Here is a 21,291-nt window from a genome sequence, read left to right as displayed (position 1 = left end):
ATCAATTTTGATTAGCAAAGGCTGTACTCTTTCTCTAATGCTCCAGAAGGTGAATGCCAAGGGAAGTCAGAGAAATGAGTGAGAGGTATACTTGGGGTATTTGGTCTACACTATCTTTACAATGTAAGTGCTTGATTCTCAATCATTGATTTCTGATATCTCACTATGTTTAATATTTCAACAAGTTATTCTGTGATTTAAATTTTACTTAATTAACTTGAAAAGTGTGTGTGTGTAATATATATACCTGATACAACTAAATTTCAGTTTAGCTAAAGATAACAGGATCATTTGAATGGCGGTTTTATGTGGAGGCACTTATATATATAAAGTGTTCTATTCTCTAATTAGGAATGGGTGCATGTTATAAAATGAAAACAAGAAAAGAAGGATGTCTTGACTCCCAAAGGATAGGAATAGCTACTGTAAAGAGATTTTCTAATTTTATGTTCTTTTTCATTATGCCATTGTCACCCCAGGGGAAGGTAAATGACAAAAATATTAAATGTGAGAAAAGAATATGACACAGAAAGAGCAGATATCTGAATATTGCTGATTTTTTATTATTCTAAATTAATATACAATGCTGAAAAAAGTGCAAAGATTTGTTGTTTCTGTGGAGAGATATTTGCAAACACAATATTGGCTCATTCTGTCATGCTCATTCATACAAAGTAATCTACAAATTATAGCTGACTGCTTTTTATATGTTAGTTTCATTGTGTTCTATACAACCAACTTATTTTTACTTGCACAATCAGATAGAAGCAGTAATTTTTTGGGGGCAAAATTGATCATCTAAAGAAAGGTTTATCTCACCAACTTTAGCTGGTAAATTAAAATTTCCAATGATTGAACATCTTAGCATTCTCAATGGAAGCATATAAAATGACTTTTTTTAGGAAGAAAATAAGTGAGCTTCTTAAGGGAGACTGAGGCATTGTAGAACTGAATTATATAGCAAGTGTTTGATTTTCTTATATTAATTGTATATCGATTATCATTAGAGATTAAATAATAATTGATGTGATCAACTGAGCACTGTAAAAGATATGGTATCCTCCAGCGAGGAAAATATTTCTTTACTCATTAGTCCTTCTTGAATAAATTATTGCAAAGAGAAAAATGTTTATCATAAAGTCAATATTATTACTGAGCTTATTTGTATCTACTATATCTGAATTTGCTTCTGATATTCTAGAAAAATTAAGCCAAACCAAAACAAGATTAGTATGTCAAAACAATCAAGAATTTCCAAAGTCCATACCCTCACATTTAAGACTAACTTACACAGCTAATATCACAGCAAATCCTCTCAATGACAATGAGATCTACAAGCCCCAGTTGTTACTTCAGTTTGCTTCAGGAAAAATCTGATACAACTAAATTTCAGATTAGCAAAAGATAACAGGATTTGAATGGCGGTTTTATGTGGAGGCGCTTGTCACTATTCATGTCCACCTCTGATGTCATATTTGCCCAGATTTATGCCCTGCTTGAATTTTGCTAAGAAAAGGAGCCTACTGCTACTGATTGCCAAACACTAGAGTAGCTCCTTCTTACTGTTTCACAGTTGATGACGCTTTATTTGAAGGAACATGACTGTGAGTTTTTCTCATTTGGCAAGACATGAAATCAGAAGCTAGATTATTGAGTACAATGTCACAGGGCTAGCAGGAGACAGAGCAAGTTCAGCTCTGTTTCCTGCTAGCCATGTGACATTGTCTCAGCTCTGTCTCCTGCTAGCCATGTGACATTGTACTCAATAATCTAACTTCTTTAAGATGGTTTCCTATGTGTAAAATGTGGAGATATGAATATTCACTTCCTACTTCCTAGTTCGTGATGGAGATTATTACACCAAAGTGTCCTATTCAGATCCAGGTGGACTCTGCTCTTGGAGGCTCAGTTGGTGCATGAAGGTTCATAGACTTCCTAGGAGCTTCTCTTATAAAGGGCTGAACTTTAGTCCTCCTTGGCTAAACAATAAATAACATTTATTGGAACGATTCTAAGAACCTTATATGGAAAAATACATTTATAATAAGTTTGTAACCCCACAATGAGTTGGGTATTAATATTACACCTTTATTACAGGTAAGGGAAAGGACGCTTAGCAAGGCTAAATTCTTGCAGGGATAATCACAGGAGAGGTGACAAGGGCTATGTGGGCATGACCTCACATTTTTAAAAGAGCTGACATGCAGTCTTATGATCCTATTTATAAATAAGACCACATCTACATGTGTTGTGCATGCTTATTAATGGCAGAGCTTAAATCGTACCCAGGCATTCTGGACCTTGCAGATGAAAATAAAAGTCTTTCAAGAAGGAAATTGGAATAGATTACACATTTGTTCAGATAATTTAGGCTGAGACATCACTTCAGAAACCTGTAGCTGATTTTTGAACTTCTAATTTAAGATTACTATTTCTTTTCATTTCCTTCTATTTTAAAACCAAATAAAATTTACTTTCTTAGGTGGAAATGTTTTGCACTTTTCACTATGGACTTTTGTTCATTCTCCTTATCTATTAGTCTTTTTCTTATTTGCATCCCTCTTACACTACAAAACTAAATCAAAAAGTACATTTCAGGCCAGGCGCAGTGGCTTATGCCTATAATCCCAGCACTTTGGGAGGCCAAGGCAGGTGGATCACCTGAGGTCAGGAGTTTGAGATCAGCCTAGCCAACATGGTGAAACCTTGCCTCTACCAAAAAAACAAAAACAAAAACAAAACAAAAAAAACGCTGGGCGTGGTAGTGGGCGCCTGTAATCCCAGCTACTTGGGAAGCTGAGGCAGGAAAATCGCTTGAACTGGAGAGGCAGAGGTTGCAGTGAGCCAAGATCACGCCACTGCACTCCAGTCTGGGTGACAGAGGGAGACCCCATCTCAAAAAAAACCAAAAACCAAAAACCAAAAAACAAACAAACAAAAAACCATTTCAGACATCCAAAATGCAAAGAAAACCCACCAAATAGAAGTTTTAAGGAATTAAATAGACTCCTCAGACACAAGTAAGAATTAGACCTACTATGACAAAAAAAAAAAGGCTTTCTTATTTCAGTGCTTTTGTGGTTCATGTTGACAGAAGGTGGGACAAGGAACATCAGCTAGGACCGATCACGTCAGCTTCTCTTCATCTTTTAAATTGGGAGGAAGCACCTGAGACATCAACTATTGAATGAAGCTTAGTACTCACCTTAATTTTCCTTTAAATTATTTAGTCTTTGTTACACAATAAGCTCTTTTACTATTCACTTTAGCTGGTGTATTTTGATTTGTTCATTTATTGATTTGCCTGATTATCACCTGGTATTTAAACAAATTATGATTCTAACTATAAATACAGAGTTTGGTGAACCCTTACATTAAAATGAACAAAAATAAAAAATAAACTCACTCTTACGAATCATTTATGAACTGCTGTTTCTCAGAAACTGGAGTCTCAAGGAATAGAACCAGAATATTCTATCAACTAAACCTGAAAAGAACCTCTATAAATTATAAAAACTAAAGTATTTTACTTCTTTGTAAAGAAATACAAATAGTTAATGTCAAGTCTTCAATTACAAGAAAGGGTATTTCCTCATGTGATTCAGTGTAGGGAGCCCTCTGGGTCCCCTTTCTAGCTTGACATTCTCCATCGCCTATTTGGTTCTACTTGTTTTCATAAGGGAATATAATATCTTTTAACGTGGGCCTCTAGAATTTCTTAAGTTTGAAAAAGGTCATCTTCATAGCTATCAGATGTTAAACTGTTTTAAGCATCTTTGTAACAGGAATGCAAGTCATTGCAAATACAATGTTGAATTCATTGCTTTGCACATACTAATCTTGGTTTTACTGAATAAATAATAAATATTATATAGAATGCAGAATATAAACTCAGAAATCTAAATGTGTATAAGGACTGTACTGATGAAATCTGTATCTTTGAATTTTTGATCGAATGCTAAATTCAGTGTCTTTATGTGAGATCTGACATCTCTCAGATAATTCATAAATCTACTTTGTTATATTTTATTTATGTTTATATTATGTAATATAAATGTATATAAAATATATATCATCTACATTTCATATTTTTGTATCATATATATAGTTCTAATTGTAATGTAGTTTAAGAAAATACTCTTGTATATTTTATATCACCAAATAAATTGTGGAAGAAAAGTAGAAAATATATAAGAAACAATGTATACAGAATAAAAATGTGTAACCAAGGGCAAAAGAATATACTGGAGCTAAATGACTAATGAAAATTATAAAAAAGATATAATAGTTCTAGTTTGGTCAAAGCATACAGATACTATCTTTGGCTTTAGTGAGTTTACTGAAAATGAATTGGTATGAATGTATGCTTTGCCAGTCCTGGGTGCAAATTATAATGCTGCTATTGATTAGCTATGTGAGTTCCTTAACGTTTATAAGACTAGGTTTTCTCATCTGTCAAACAGACCTAAAATCTTGTTTAATTTTTTTAATACAATCTAAGTACCAACTTCAGATTGGCTCCTCAGGCCAAGACAGTTCCAAACTGTGATGGTAAATAAGATAAACTTTGGTATAATTGCTAGAACATATGCCTTCTGAACTGGGATTATGTCAGGAGAAACTGGGGAAAAAATGGAAAATGAACCCAGACTCAAAGAACAGTGAAGATATTGACCTTGTTTATGATTGTCTCATTCTTCAAAAGAGGCTGAAGAGTACAAGGTTCTTATCCTGGCTAAAATATTTGCAGCTATATGATTGTATAATTCAACTTTTGTTCAATTTCAATAATGAAGTGGGGGAGAAAATATAGCTGCACTAAATTACCTGCTCCCTGCACAGATTTGAATATTTAATAGCTCAATCAATGGCAAAGCAATTATAAATGTCTGCAAATAAAAATAATTCCTTGTTCCTGGTGTGCAAACATATGTATCTGCCTCCTTTGCCAGTTACAATAAAAGTTTGAAAAGCAACTTGGGAACGACTTGTCATCCTTCATTGTCCTCACAGTGTACTGAAATCAAGTATCTTTATCTTGGTAAAATATGACTCATTACTGCGGGAGTTTGGATATAGTGTCACTAGGCACAAAGCAGTAAGATGCATTAGATTGTGAATGTGTACAGGGCCAGTTTCGTGGGTGTGTAAGTTCATAAAGGCCTCATGCTTGGTTTAATGGTTTGCTGTTGCTGTCTGGAAAATTCTTACTTTTATCTTTGAGCTTGTGTTTTGCAAGTGAAATGCAATGGGACAATGGAGTATGGGCACAAATTCAGGAGAAATGCATACCATGCATGGAAACCATTCCTTGCTGCCCCATTTGCACTTACAATGTCAAATGAGCACAGAATTCTGGTGAACCCATGGTATGTAAGAGTTCAGTAAGATTCCAAGCCAGTGCTAGGTAAGTGTGTCACATCTGCCTGGAGTAAGTGGGAGAGATGACAGACCTGAAAAGCCACACTTTATTCTTGAACTAGAATTAGCTTCAAACATCTAAAGAAGGTCTGGCATTCAAAGAAACATGAACAACCAAGGTACCCTTACCACATGTTTTCTTACTCCTGTTACTTTCCTTTATTAACCAAATACTTATGCTGAAATGATGACGTAAGAGGAGAGGAGAAAGACAAAACAATCCTCAACCTCTTTTTCTTTCAACCCTTCCTTGCTCACCAGCAAGTTGAAGGTAGAAAATATTCGTCTAATGTGTGCATAATTAAGAAGTGACATAAAAACAAGTGAGTTAGTTCTATGCAGTGTTTCTACTGTTCTGGTAAGAACAAAATACATATGCATATCCAAGTTATGAAATAAGAATTGTGTAATTTTGGTGATTCTGCATACAAATTAAATACTCATATTTGCATTTAAAACTGGTATTACACAACATAAAGATAAACGGTAAAATTCATGGTAATAATTTGAAGTTTTAAGTTTTCTTTACTTAGAACCACATTAAAGAGCAAAAATGTCACAAGTCAAGAGAATACTGTGGAAGAAAGGAAAAAAGATTTATATTTTAATAACTTTAATGGCACATTGTCCTTGCTTTTTGAACAGGACCTCACGGTTTTATTGTGTGGTGGGCCCTGCAAATTATACAGCCTTGCTAGCACGGACAGGGGAACACGGTGGTTAATTTCAAGGGCTTTGAATTCACAGAGAATTTGAATGATGTTTTGACACTTACTTATGGCCTTAATTAACTTTTGTAAGATTCAGTTTTCTCGTTATTTATTTATGTAACCAATCTGTATATATAGAGCCTACTGGGCAAACAAGACAGGACTCTCTACCCTTATGGAGTTTACATGGTAGAGAGGAAGACAGAAATTAAACCTATAAACAAAAAAATAAGTGCATAGTTGCACATTACGATATGTACAATGAAAAAAGACCAGCACGTTTTGAGAAGGTTGGGAGGGTATTAAATTTATTTATTTGGGGTGGTGAAATATCTTAATTCAGCTATAAAACATTGGTAGGAAAGATAACTGGGAAAAGGGTTGGGAACGGGAAGAAATACAAATGCCTGTCTCATAAGACATCTATGAAAAGTGTATAATTATATGTGTACAAGAAACATTAATGTGGTCCTGGAAATAGCAAAAACTGAATATATAATACATTTTATAATTACTCAAAGGCTTATTATGTAATAACATTTTTAGTCAGTCTGTAAGATGATGTTTAGTTTTACCTTCGCCATCCATCCATATTAGACATGTGTGTAAATATTTTTCTAGAAAGATCATTATTGACAAAACTACTCATTTAATGGTATTTAGCTGACCTATTTGTACATAATACAATTACATTCTGTTAATTCTCTACTTGTTTAGCTCTTCTCATGCACACATATCTGTTTCTAATGAACTTACCTAGAAGGTTTGTAATTTATGGTCTGAGTATACTTGTCACCTGACTTAGTTATGTTTCATTGCATTGTATACAACAGCATTTCAAAGAAAGCTATTGAAGGTATTTCTTTTCTGTCTTTCATTTTCTTTTACTTGTCACTGATTTTAACAACTGTTATGAAAATTCTGAGAGTGTCTTTCTGCTCTTTGAGTTGTCACTTTTGTTTTTCTCTTTCTGACAATCACGTTATTGGTGTCTCTTGTATGCCTTTTTTACCTGAAAAAACCTCTTGTATCATTTTGCTTAATGAAGCTCCAGCTCTGAGTGCAGCCTGGCTAGTTTCTTGCCGAAGCAGAGGAGGGACCCAGGAAAGGCTGGCAAATGCAGAATTATCTGTGGGCACACTCTTTTAACAGGTGAAGTTGGTCATTGCTGTCACTTCGCCTAGCTTATCAGTAATTCTCCTATAGTCTTCATTCCTTGATCACCCTGCGTCCTCAAGCTGAACTCTCAGAGACAATGTCCCTCTACTTCAGCCTTGTTGTCATCCCTCAACAGCATCTTAAGTGATTGGCCTATCACAATCTGTCATGTACCCCAACCAGAGGCAGATGTACAATGAAGTTGATAAACCGTAAGCTTAAGTGCCCTGAGAAGGAGTCTAGCAATGTGCTCACCATGCATATACATATTTGTTTAATTCTCTAAAGTAAGATATTACAACTACTGTAGGTCAGTATTGCTATTGCTTTTCACTTCAGCATTTGCTCCTTATTTCCCCTATAGACAGAGAGCGTTGGAGTGCTTTGGGATCTGACTAAGGGGGCAAGTTGGGTATACATTTAGCTTGAGTTTTGTGGGCTACATTTAAGTGTGACTCACAGCCACTTCCATGAATACTTATTATTGTTATAGTTGTCTCAGTGTAGGAATTTTTCCAGACTGACACTTATCACCCTCCCTGCACCTGACACAAAGGTACAAATGCTAAAACCTGTATTGTTATGTAAGTGTGTTATAAATCACCTGGCATTGGTAGTATATAGATTTCTCAGACTAGCCAGCAGCTGATGTGTGGAAAATTCTTCCAAACATCATATTTGTAAACTTGTAACCAAAAGGTTCAGTTCTAATTGATGTCAAACCAAAAAAGAAGTTCTCTCCTGATAGTCATAGAATTTATAGAGCAGGGTTTGCTGCATTAGGCAAGTTTTATGAAATCATAAGATAGAATTGGTCAGAGTTCCTATCTTTTTAGAAAACAAACCTGTACTATTCCTATACCTGATGAAAATGCCTGTGTTTTATATCTCAACTATCAACTAGACAAAAGACATTTTGACAATAAATTAGACAAAAATAAATTTTGATCAACTATGCTAGAGAAGAGATAGTTATTTTTCTATTCTCCCTATAGAAAACATTATTAATATTATTGTTACACAAAGTGGTGAGCACTAAGTATACAGCCTAAAAATGTAGGAGAAAAGGATTATAGATGTGCGTTAATTCACAGAAAGTTATTTTCTGGCTTCTGTGACATTTGTGTTACGTTCAACCTTTTTATAAAATGTATAATTTGTTGTACTTTCTTTCCTAATTTCAAGCAAATATTCACTCTTCTATGTAATTCTGTATTCATATCTGCTATCCTTTGAACGTGTTGCCTTCAACATTCAGGCCAATGTGATAGCATTAAAAGAGGAGGCCTTTAAGAGGTGATTAAGCCATGAGACCCGCTCCATTGTGAATGGGACTAAGATCCTTATAAAAGAGGCTCCACGCAGTATTTGGCTAGCTTGCCCTTCTGCCTTCCGCCATGTGAGGACACAGTGTTGCTACCCTCCAGAGGATGTAGCCTTCACTAGAAAATTAACTTGCAGGCACCTTGATATTGGGCTTCCCAGCATCCAGAACTGAGGGAAATACATTTCTGCTCTTTACTCATTACCCAGTCTGTGATATTCTGTTGCAGCAGCAGAAAATGGGTTAAAACAATCACCCTATTTATTTATTTTTTTGGTCTAAAAGAGAGTTCTCAAAATTATATAATCTTCAGTACTCACAAAAACTGTATCTATCCCTGACTCCAACTCTATGTACCTTATTGTCAGAAAATTGGTATTACGGGGGTAACAAGCATTTTGTGTGACCCTTTGTACTAGTTTTATGTTGGGGTACTATCCTCTCTTATGTACTCATCCCAGGGTCTTCCTACAGCCCAACCCTATGAAATAGACAGTGGACTACATGGCCCTGCGCTCTGGTTGTACTGGTTTCCCACAGCTGGGAGTGAAACAGAAGTTAGTCAATAAGGGACCCTCTGTGGGCAGAAGAGAGACAAAAAGGAGTCCAGGGAGCTGGGGACATTAGGGGTGAAATGAGAAAAGACAGATAAGGGATCAAAGGCACTGATAGAAGGGGACACATGGGCAGAGAGAGAGCGAGAGGGAGAGACTTTACGTCCTTTTCAATTTCCGGTTCCACAGACTCTCAGTCTTGAGATTCATGAAACTCTGTGTAACCTTATTAACACTAATACTTTATATTTCTCATTTATTTAATTGAGTTTTGAGTGGCTCTCCATTCCTGGCAACCAGGAAAATTCCCCAAAATAATCCTTCTTGATGAATTTGCATTTTATTGGAGGACTCTGGAAAATAATAACTATGATTAATTGAATGTCCACTCAATTATTGAATACCTACACCATCTCTAATCTTCATAACATTCTCAGCAGGTAGTCATTATTATCAGCATTTTGCAAGTGAGAAAACAGCCTCGGAGAAGGTGAGCAACTTGCTAAAAGTCATGTAACTGGAAAGTGAAGCTGGATTGGAACTCACCTAAGTCTGACTTCAAACTGTGTGTTCTTTCCTTTTACCATGTTGCCTGTCAATGTCTACAGTCAAAGAAATGACTTTCTGCTGGTGGAATTTTATACATCATATTGAGCGCATGATTGTCAAATGCAAGGACAGGAAAAAGCCATCCAGATCATCTAATTCAACCACCTGTGTTTACATTAAGATCATCGAGGTCTTAGAAAATGTAGCCCAAAATTCCAGAATAAGTGTCGCAGCAGAGTTAAGAACTTGGGTCTCCTGGCTTCCTTTCATTACATTTTACCTCTCCTGATAGCTTGAGAGAATATCAGATATAGCCTAATACTATTCTGCTTGAATTAAAAACTATTTGCTTCTGGTAAACTCATATCTAATAACTCATTTTTTTTATTCTAAAAGAGAACATTAATAGGAAATATTAAAGGACTAAAATATGAATTCCTTTTAAAAATGGTTTACATTTTATTCTACACATTCATTTAAGATTTACTCTTTGTATCATTTAGTTCATTTTAAAACTAGAAAGATAGTAATACTTGCTATCATTTATCAAATACTTGCTATGCTTTACATGCATTATTTCTAAACCACCCACAATGTAGTAATGATATTTAGAGGGACAATAAAACTTAGATAAATGGAGTAATTTACACAGGGCTGCTCCAGTGATAAAAGGTAAAACAGGACTTTTAACCCAGGTTAGGCTGACTACAAATAACAAGTATTTTATCAATTTTGTTGAAGTTTAACATGTATAAGATACAAAATGCGGTCATTTAGTTATAGCTCATATTATTCCCTTGTTATTAGGTATTTCTTTTCTTACTATATGTAAAATGATTATAGCTTGCCATTGAAATCAGTGATCTGGTCAATAGCTTTTAAATATTCCTTGAACAGAAACCTTGGTACATAAATACTTAGGAGCTGTGACTTTTCCCACTGAGCAGGAATTGCCTTTGAAGAAAGGATTATTAAAAGAGAAACAACTCAGATGACCAGAGCTTTAAGATTTCAGCATCATTTCTGTACTTTAAGCTGAAGCCCAGGGATGTAGAAGATTTACTTAAGGCTGTAAGAAAAAAAAAAAAAAACCTGAAAATTTTACCATCCTGAATAATGTATCATCCAAAAATAAACCAGAATATTATGAAATTCTGATATTTTAGAAATGTTTCTTTCTAAAATTGCTCCTTGGCTATGCTATGGTTGATTACCCTGATACTGATTTTTGTTCCTCTTAAATAAACAGATAGAGGTTATAAAGGTAATATTCTTTATCTGGACTTTCCACTCAAGATTCTATTGGAAGGAGAGTAGACAGGACTGGATAGTGTTTGGCCAACAGCCATTATTATGTGAGATAAAATGAATATACATTTAGCATAGTGCTTGGCATATAGTAAAAGCTCAATATGAGTTAGCCATTGCTATTTTTATTATTGGTCATAGAAAGATGCCAGGGAAACCATCAGAAATGTGGATGACTTCCTAAAATGAACAGAACATTTTGTCAAATGTGTCATGAGATGTCCAAGTGAGTGAGGCTCATAGTGAAATAAAGTGGTTTTATGTTGCTACAAGATGGGATTTGGTTCTCATCTGGCTTTGTGCCAGCCATGTCACAGCCCTTGTCGATTACTGTGGAAGTCCCGTCTGACCTACTGATGTGACACCACTGACACCACGGTGTGGCCAGTGTCACCTGCAATGTATCAGCATTTCTCCTCCTGCAGGTGTCACATACCTCTAATAAGTAGCCACTTTCTCACTCTGGGGATGCTCTCTGGTTTCTCCTCTTCCTGAATGTAGGGCCCCAATTCAGGTTCTAGTGCTGTGTAATAACCATTCTTCTGAATGTTACAGCAGATGAGTGGGCTCACATCGTTTTTCCACTTGTAGTTATTTAAAAAGGGAAACAGGCAAGCCAAATGCTCTGCCAACATAGCCACATCGCTCTCAATTACTTTAACCATAAAGAGTGAAAAATATCGTTCAATATCTAGATAATTATTCTCAATAGGGCTCACAACCTTTGAAAGGCAGTTTGCCAAGGTCCTGAACATCACCATCTGGAGGGTGATGGCTAAATGCTGACTCCCGTCATGAAGTAGTAAGATGGAAGAGCACTGACCTTGGATAATTCCTGAAGGAAATTGCTGATGAAGGGTAGGTGCCGCTATGATTTTGTTGTTAATTTAATAGGGAGTTGGTTGCAGGGTATCCAGCAGACGTGCCAGTGAAAATTGGCGTGTGTGAAAATTTGACTCCTGAGTTTCTAAACATTGCTATTCAACCCTTCAAGCACTGGACCACGGAGGACATCAAGATTATACCTTCCACATTTAAGGCTATTTTCTATTGTTTCCAGTAGTATACTGAAATTCTGTAAACAGAGCAAAGATAATAAATAACTAAAATGATTAATTAATACTACTTCCCAGGCAACTGACTTTTTTTAACTTTTATTTTAAATTCAGGGGTATGTGTGTAGGTTTGTTTATAGGTAAACGTGCAACAGGGGGGTTTATTGTACAGATTATTTTGTCACTCAGGTATTATGCCGAGTACTTCTTAGTTATTTTTTCTGACCTTCTCCCTCCTCCCACCCTCTACCTTTCAGTGGTCCCCTGTATGTCTTGTTTCCCTCCGTGTGTCCATGTGTTCTTGTCATTTAGCTCCTGCTTATAAGTGAGAACATGTGGTATTTGGAATTCCTTAGTTTTCTAAGGATAGTGACCTCCAGCTCCACCCATGTTCCTGCAAAGAACATGATCTCATTCTTTTTTATGGCTGCATAGTATTCCATGGTGTATATGTACCACATTTTCTTTATTCAGTTTACCATTGATAGGCATTTAGGTTGATTCTATGTCTTTGCTATTATGAATAGTGCTGTAATAAACATTGATGTACATGTGTCTTTATGAGAGAATGATTTATATTCCTTTGGGAATATACCCAGTAATGGGATTGCTGGGTTGACTGGTAGCTCTGTTTTTAGTTATTTGAGAAGTCGCCACACTGCTTTCCACAATGGTTGGACTAATTTACACTCCTAGCAACTGCATATAAGCATTCCTTTTTTCTGTAACCTCACAAACATCTGCTATTTTTTTGACTTTTTAGTAATAACCATACTGAATGGTGTGGTATGGTTATTTAGTAATAACCATACTGAATGGTATCTAACTGTGGTTTGATTTGCATTTCTCTAATGATCACTGATGTTGAGTTTTTCTCATATGCTTGTTGGTCACAAGTATGTCTTTTTAAAAAGTGTTCATGTCCTTTGCCCACTTTTTAACTTTCTTTTTTGTTTGTTTGTTTTAAATTTGTTTCAGTTCCTCTCAGATGCTGGATATTAGACATTTGTCATAGTTTTTGAAAATGTTCTTTCATTCTGTGGGTGTTTGTTTACTCTGTTAATAGTGTCTTTCACTTTACAGAAGCTCTTTAGTTCAATTAAATCTCATTTGTCAATTTTTGCTTTCGTTGCAATTGCTTTCGGCATCTTCATCATGAAATCACTGCTTGTTCCAGTGTCCAGAATGGCATTGCCTACATTGTCTTCCAGGGTTTTGAGAGTTTTGAGTTTTACATTTAAGTCTTTAATCTTTCTTGAGTTGATTTTTATATACGGTGTAAGGAGGGGGCCCAGTTTCAATCTTCTGCACATGGCCAGCCACTTATCCCAACAGAATTTATTAAATAAGGAGTACTTTCCTCCTGCTTGTTTTGTCAGCTTTGTCGAAGATCAGATGGTTGTAGGTGTGCGGCTTTATTTCTGGGCTCTCCATTCTGTTTCATTGGTCTGTGTGTCTGTTTTTGTACCGGTACCAAGCTGTTTTGGTTACTGTAGCCTTGTAGTACAGTTAGAATTTGGGTAGCGTGATGCCTCCAGCTTTGTTCTTTTTGCTTAGGATTTCCCAAGCAACTAATTTAGAAAAGATGAGCCTCCTTTTGAATATGGCCATTTGGCTATCCTAATTTCCATTCTAAATTCACCTAGCGCCTACTTTGCTTCTTGTTCCAGGCTCCCTATCAGGCAGGAAGAGCTTTGAAAATTTTAAATATGATGGAAATTGCTATTTAACTCCTAATAAAGCTAACATATATTTTCCTTAGTAACAGAACTAGAACTCTAATTTTCTTTTTTTTTTTTAGCTAGGCATTACAGCCATTCAACTTGGTTATTAGTCTAGCTAGCTATGACCATGGGTCTAAGCTCTGGCCGGTGAAATATATGCAGAAATGCTGACAAGAACTTTTGTGAACTTCCCTTAAAACGGACAGGGAACATCTTTATTTTTCCCCTTTCTATCATCTGCTACTTTGAACACAAATGTAAAAGCTGGAACTCCTGCATCCTACTTCACCCACGAGTACCAGTGCCACACCCTGAGGGTAGGGGAATAACAACATGGAAAGAGCCTGGGGCCCTGAAGATTTTATGGAGTCCATCACATCAGCTGTCTACTTCTTCCCTTTATGTAAGAGTCAAATATACTTCTATCTTTTTTATGTTACACATCCTAAACTAATCTTGACACAGAGCGTAATGGATCCTACAGACATTTTTTAGCATTACATTTATTAGCTATTGTCTTCCCTTTCATGACTCTTTAGAAATAGATGTACTTTATGCATTCAATAAATACTGAACAAATAGATCTTAACCATCAAAAAACAGCTTGTACTACACCTACAGAACTGAAAAAAATTGATTTCAACATTTGTTTACTTCATGAAGGACCTTTCCCAGCTAATTAAAATTGTCTTAACTTTAATACATTTTTCTATTTTTTAAAATTCTCCAAAGTTTGATGTTGAAAGGGGCCATAATGTATTGATTATTATTTATGTCATGGGTTGTAAGAGCATATCTAAATGGGCTATTGGCTTCAAACAAAGAAAAAACTAAGAGATAGTCTGTTTATGATGTTAAGTCTTACGTGATGCCACAGATAGAAATGTGGCTTTGTAAATTGAGCAGGTTGTCTCTCAGTTAGGATAATGTGTCACACTAGCTTCAATAAGGTCTGGGGCAACTTTAGGGGAATTAGTTGAACAAAGATAACATTACAAGTGTTTAAACTTATATGAATTAGCCATATGAATGTTCTCCCTTTATACTGGCTCATTATTTTCAGTACATTCATTTGATCTAAACATTGCCATTAAACAATAACCCTCTTTTCACCATTCAATGCCCATCTACTACTGTTCTATTTATATCCTTTTCTTTAGAGATAAACTTGGTAAAGGATTACTGTCAACCCACTCATAGCTTTTCTGATTTATTTTTTTCTTGACTAATGTATGGCATTTCCCACCATTTTCAATATCACCCCTGAAACTCCCTTAATTCTCAGCTTCCATGGGAGCTCTTGTCCTGATTCTCCCAACTTAGCGGACACACCCTGTTCTTATCTACTTGTATCTTTTCTTTCTCCATGCCTGAAATATTGTTTTTATTGGGGTTCTTCTGTGAGTTTCTTTACATCGTTTACATAAATATGTATATCAAGGGTTCACATAACATGTATTTTTTGATGACTCATAATTGTATATTCTATTAGTGGGAATTGACAGTTGTATTTCTATACTCATTAACAAAAATCTATCAATCTAAGATTGAATTTACCCATGCAAATGTCAAACCGTTGCCTTCTCTTCCTTCAAGAGTACTCTCTCTTTGACATCACCATTTGACATTTCTTTGACATCATCATTTTCCTTCTCTATCTGTCTTTGCAATGGAAAATTCATTCATCCTTGAAGATTAATAACAAATTCCACCTCTTCTTGGAAATGTTCCTGACCTTCTTAGGGGATTTTTCTCTCCTGTCCCCCTACTCTTTGTATCCATAACAACAACATAATACTTGTGTTTCATATTTTCATCTTGTGTTGTCACTAATTTATTTGCAAAACATTCCCACTCCACTGTTAGTTACTGTTGAGCAAGGCTTCTGGTTGTTTGTCTCTGTATATTTGGGTCCTACCACAGTGATTCATACAAATAAGAAGCTCAAGAAATGCTTTGGAATAAAGGAATGAATGTTTCCTTAACCTTTGCAAATTGATCCATAATTTGGACATATTATTCATTGATTTAATACCATTTTCATGTGCTAGACTTTAATCATCTCCCATCTCAACAAGTCTCCTGTTTTAATAGGTCAAATTCCTATTAAATTTAAAGACTTTTAAAATATAACAGAAATACCTACATGAATTTTAGAAGTCAGAGTAGTATTTTCTTATTTTCCCATCTTTTGAACCCAAAGAACAGCTGATTTCTTGGTGGTAAGGATGAAATACATAGCAGAATCTATTGCCAAATTCCTTTTGTAGGGTAACTGTGATTGGAAAGCTGGTCTACCTTTTGGGTCTGACATTAGAATTTGCTCTGATCTACTCAATTGATGACACAGCCTAGTACCAGCAGGTACTCACCAAATATTTGTTGAATGATTCTGTGCACGAACAATTTCCTTCATTATTTCAAGCTGAAATAGTATGTAGACTAGCTTATAGCTCATAGTAATCACGAACAGTTGACACTGACTGACAGTGTAATGCATGCTAGGTACTGTTTCTTACTGTTTTATATGTATCATCTCTTTTTAATCCTCATAACAGGCTTGTAAAGTGGACACTATTATTATTACTTACATGTAACAAATTCGGAAACTGAGCTACAAAGAGTTTTAGAACATTGTCCAGAATTTCATTATTAGCAAGCAATTGAGCTTAAACTTAAGCCCACCATCTGGCTCCAGCATGCATGCTCTTAAGTGATTTGCTATAGATGCTCTGTGAGAGACAAAGGGTCTCCAAATGTATTAAAAGGATAAAAGACTGAGTTCGAGACCAGCCTGGCCAACATAGCAAAACCCCATTTATACTAAAAATACAACAGTTATCTGGGCAGGGTAGTGCATGCCTATAATCCCAGCTACCCAAAAGGCAGAGGCAGGAGAACCAACCACCTGAACCTGGGAAGCAGAAGTTGCAGTGAGCTGAGATTGCACCACTGCACTCCAGCCTGGGCAAGAGAGCCAGACTCCATATCAAAAAAAAAAAAAAAAAAAAAAAAAGGACAAATCTATATACCCAAATATGCTTCCCTAAAATATGAGGGTTACAGTTAATATAAATAAATTTTCCTTAACATTTTTAAAATAAATACATATAGTGATGTGATGTTTAAAAATCTATGACCACAATTGGGTGACCAGTAAATGAAGTCTCTTTACTATTTTCTAAAATGTCCAGTAATTTTATTTGAGACCACTTGATACATAATGTTAAAAACTTAGGTCCTACCGACTATATTTGATTGTTCAGTGGCGTGGTACTTCTACTTTAACTCGACGTCATAGCTTTGCTAATTGTTCTTAGCATTATCTTATCATTATTCCCACAGCTTCTACTTTTTATTCTCTTGCAGTTGGTCCACTGGGGTAAACTTACTGCTTCCCTACATTTTTACATTTTATATCTTCTCGTGTTTTTATGAAATCTCTCTAAAGGATAATCTGTATATCATCACATGCATGAATTTCATATTAAAGTATACAGCAAAAATTTATGCTCTGTAAAAGCTGTTAAATCCTGTTTAGCATATCAGACTAGGGACTCTTTATTATGAGGTATTCTGGTATTCTTTAAAAATATCCTCAAGCTCTACTTTAGTTTCTAAAACAAATGATTATGATAAAAAAATCTTCACAAACTTAGATAAATCTAAAAGGGAATTCTTTTACCCATCTAGGAAGAAAAAATATTAACTTTTAAGTGGTTGGCATTCAAGACATCAAAACTGGAAATATACTTAGTTAAGTAATGCAAAAATTATTGGTTGCAGTATAAAAAGTTATCCTCTGATTTCTTTACCTTATAGCAATCACATTTGAAAGGAGAAAACACATAAACCATATCTGTAATTAGAATGCAAACTCACTCATTTATCAGTGCTTAGGGAAGATTGATCCCCTCAACATGTTCTCTTCCTGTGTGGAAAAAATGATAACCATTTTACTGACTCAGAGCTTCAAAAGCTTTGTAAAATAGAACATTCTCAAGTTAAAAAGAAGATAATGTCATTATATGCAGATGTATGGAATTCTAAGTTTTAAAATATTTACTTAGATTTACTTGATGATCTATCAGCATTTTACTTACTGACTGTTTTAATCTATTTTGTGTTGCTGTAACAGAACAGCTGAGACTGAGAATTTATAAACTATAGAAGTTTATTTGGCTCCTGATGCTGAAGGCTGGGAAGTCCAAGAGCGTGGTGCTGGCATCTGGTGAGGGACTTTGTGCTTTGTCATTCAAAGGCAGAAGACAGAAGGGCAAGAAAACGCAAGAGCAAGAGAGCAAGGGGTGGTTGAAGAACTCACTTTTATAACAAGAACCTCTAGCAACAACTAATGCACTCCGGTGGTAAGGGCATTAATCCATGTGTGATAGCAGAAACCTCATGACCTAATCACTTCTTTTTAGGCCCCACCTCCCAACACTGTTGTATTGGGTATTAAGTTTCCAACATATGAACTTTGGTGAACATGTTGAAACCATAGCATTGATCAAACAATACAATATATGATTTAGGTTTAGTTCACACAGTTTTGTAACATGGCCAAATTTAGTATGGCAGTATAACCTAAGAAGTCACAGAATACTTCCATAAAAAGAATGTATGCTGTGTAGGGTCTTTGTAGGACACTCTTTATTGGCCATGGGAATGACTAAATTAAACTTGGCCCTAGCACTCTTAGCAAAATGTTCATTTAGCCTTCAGCACAGACTGTGTTTTCCTCTTGAGGAAAAAATATATTTTAATACAGTGAAATGATTTCCTTTTACCTATTCATTACCAACCAAATATGTTTGTCTGCAATCTATATGGAAAATAATATAATATTGGGTTGTCCAGGAAAAGTAAAACCAGCTTTTTCTGAAAATAAATTGTAGTTTGAGTTAAGTAGCTTTATGCAATAGAAATGTTGCTTGGGATAATGACATTTCTGGCTGGCTGCCTTGTTTGATGCTCCCAGGAGTGGTTTCCACTGAAGCTATTAAATAAAAGGATTGATGTAATATGAAACTCAAGTCAGTGGCGCCCCTTATATGAGGATTAGTGGACTCTTTGATTTATTTTGTCATTTCATTTTACACCTCTTTTTGAAATCAACTCATAGCAGTGTGGTCAATCAACTTCCGTCTATAAACTACTCAGTGTCCTTCTACTTTGAGATACTTTGCATGCTGATTAATCTTATATCATCACAAACTTTAGTAAAAAATAAATAAATCAATAGCTTTAAGTGCAGAGTGGAGGGATTGGAAGGCTTTCTGTAGAAGAAGAAAATGAAATTTCCACTTCCACTGTCATCATCATCACCATCATCATCATCAACAAATGTATTTATTAAGTGCACATATGCATTTGCTATTTCTTCCTATTCTTCATTATAGTTTCACTTGAAGGCATATACATTTCAGAATTACTAAAAACACACTAATTTAAATCTAACCCAATTACTCTCCTTCTTAAAAAGCATCAGATAGTATAGTAGACAACCAGCTTATGTGACAATCCACTGGCACTCCTTCACAAAATATGTCTGACATAAAGTGTGAAATTTCATAGTCTCATTGGCAGATAAAATATAAAATATTAAAGTTAGCATGTTTTCTATTGCCAAATATTTCTTATAATTGAGGACAAACATACTTTTTCTGCATTTTGTTGTTGTTTCTTAAAATTAAAGTGGGCAAGTGAGGCAGAAAACTTATGGGATACATATATAAAGCAAGCTATTAAAATATCAAGCTCAGTTCAAACTATTATATATAATATATATTTTATAAAACTATTATATATATACAACAGTTTGAACTGAGCTTTTTTTTCGGTTTTGAGTTTTATAAAACAAAATCATGCTATATCATGTATTTAGCATCATGGAGTACTCAGTAATGAGATAAGAACTATTCACCTAAGGAACTTGCAAAGTTTGCTCGCCTAAGGAACTTGCAAAGTTTGCTGAGAATCAAGGATCTAGTCATCAATCCAGTTTACAGTATTTGCTAAAATGTGTGTGGTAGGCAGAGGAGGTTGGCCAAGGAGAAGACCAAAAGTGCTACAGTAATTCAGAAGAGAGGTCAGATTTAAACTGGAACTTGAGGTTGAGGTAGGGTTAGGGAGAAATGACAGGAATATTAAACAGTATTCCAACTGGAGCAAAGGTAGAGAAACAGAATAGAACACGAGTGGATTGGTGTCACTGCACTGAGAGGTAATGGGTTTGGGGAGTAGCAGTAGTCTAGGTCATACTTCCGAGTATGCCCAATGCTGAGCGTCAACTTCAGAGTAGCCAATTTACCAGCACAGCCCAATGGCAAACACTTCAGAGTGTTGTAGGCATCATTGGGTGTAATAATATCAACATGAAATAGAATTATGGTGGTCCTTCTAACCCCTTTTAGATGTAGTCTTTTCATAATTGGAGGCAGTACATTATTATGAAAAAAAATATCTATAGTTCCACTGGAACAGAGGCATCTTCATTTGGACTTGTCATTATACATGGCCAGGCTCATATAGGAAGAGATACCTGTTCTCCAACTTGGTTCTGTATTTAGCCCTTTTCAACAGAAGAAAGGATTTACAAGTCATCATTATTTATTTATGGATTGTGCCTGTCTTAATTAGACCCAGGTGCCAGGCTATACAGTCTACACGCACATGACAACACTTTGTAAAGATCACCTATATCTAGATATAGGTGTCCAACATGAAAAGGGTTATATCCCAAAATATCAAGCTGAGGTGGCTCTGCCCCACCAAAGTATGTTGATAAGAAACACAGCCAAACTTTCTCAGAATTCTTGGAAATGTAGACAATTACTGCAGGAAGCCGGAGACCCTACGCACAAATAGGCTTAAGAAAGGAGGCATCACCATGGCTTGTCAAGCTTCGGTTCTGAGTCTAATTCCTTCAAAGCAGACAGGAAAGATCCTTTTAGTCTATTTTCTTTTAGTGGTACGATCACAGCTGACTGCAGCCTCAACTTCTTGGGCTCAAGCAATCCTCTTGCCTCAGTCTCCCCAGTAGCTGGGACTATAGGCGTCCACCACTCATCTCGGCCTCCCAAAGAGCTGGCATTACAGGCATGAACCATTGCACCCATCCTTCTATTTACACATGGTTATATTTTTCATCTCCTTTGTGGCCTTTCCCTGCCATGTTGCTATTTCTGTTGCTCCAATATAGCAGAAAAGGAGAGAAGCAGATCCACTGCAAATTCAGACAGGACTATGGTCTAGCTGCTACATGCCAGGGCTGTGACTGCAACCTTTTTGAGTCTCAGTTCTTAATTCTGTAAAATAGGCATGATAATACTTTTTTGCAAGGATTAATTGGGGTGTTGCATATAAAATAGCAAATACAGAACTAGATCTGCAATAATCACACATTGGAAGCCAGTTAACTTCCCTGCTTCTTTCCTTTTTCCCTCTTCCTCCACCTCATCTCTCCTTCTCTCTACCCTTCCTTTC

At 35.7% G+C, this 21,291-nt stretch overlaps 1 protein-coding gene and 1 long non-coding RNA gene across 2 annotated transcripts in view; one reads left to right on the top strand and one right to left on the bottom strand.

Annotated features, from left to right (window-relative positions):
- The window catches only part of KCND2 (potassium voltage-gated channel subfamily D member 2), a 483,252-nt gene that overhangs the window by 35,082 nt on the left and 426,879 nt on the right, over positions 1-21,291 (bottom strand). The window lies entirely within an intron of this gene.
- LOC140709572 (uncharacterized) lies at positions 36-19,542 on the top strand. The gene is made up of 3 exons (XR_012090071.1): positions 36-123; positions 11,737-11,882; positions 17,942-19,542. It is a non-coding gene; the product is annotated as an uncharacterized lncRNA (long non-coding RNA).

Source organism: Chlorocebus sabaeus, chromosome 21 (genome assembly GCF_047675955.1).
Source record: "Chlorocebus sabaeus isolate Y175 chromosome 21, mChlSab1.0.hap1, whole genome shotgun sequence".
Classification (NCBI taxonomy): Eukaryota; Metazoa; Chordata; class Mammalia; order Primates; family Cercopithecidae; genus Chlorocebus; species Chlorocebus sabaeus.
Note: the sequence above shows the minus strand (reverse complement) of the source record. Positions and strands in the feature narration are given on the sequence as shown.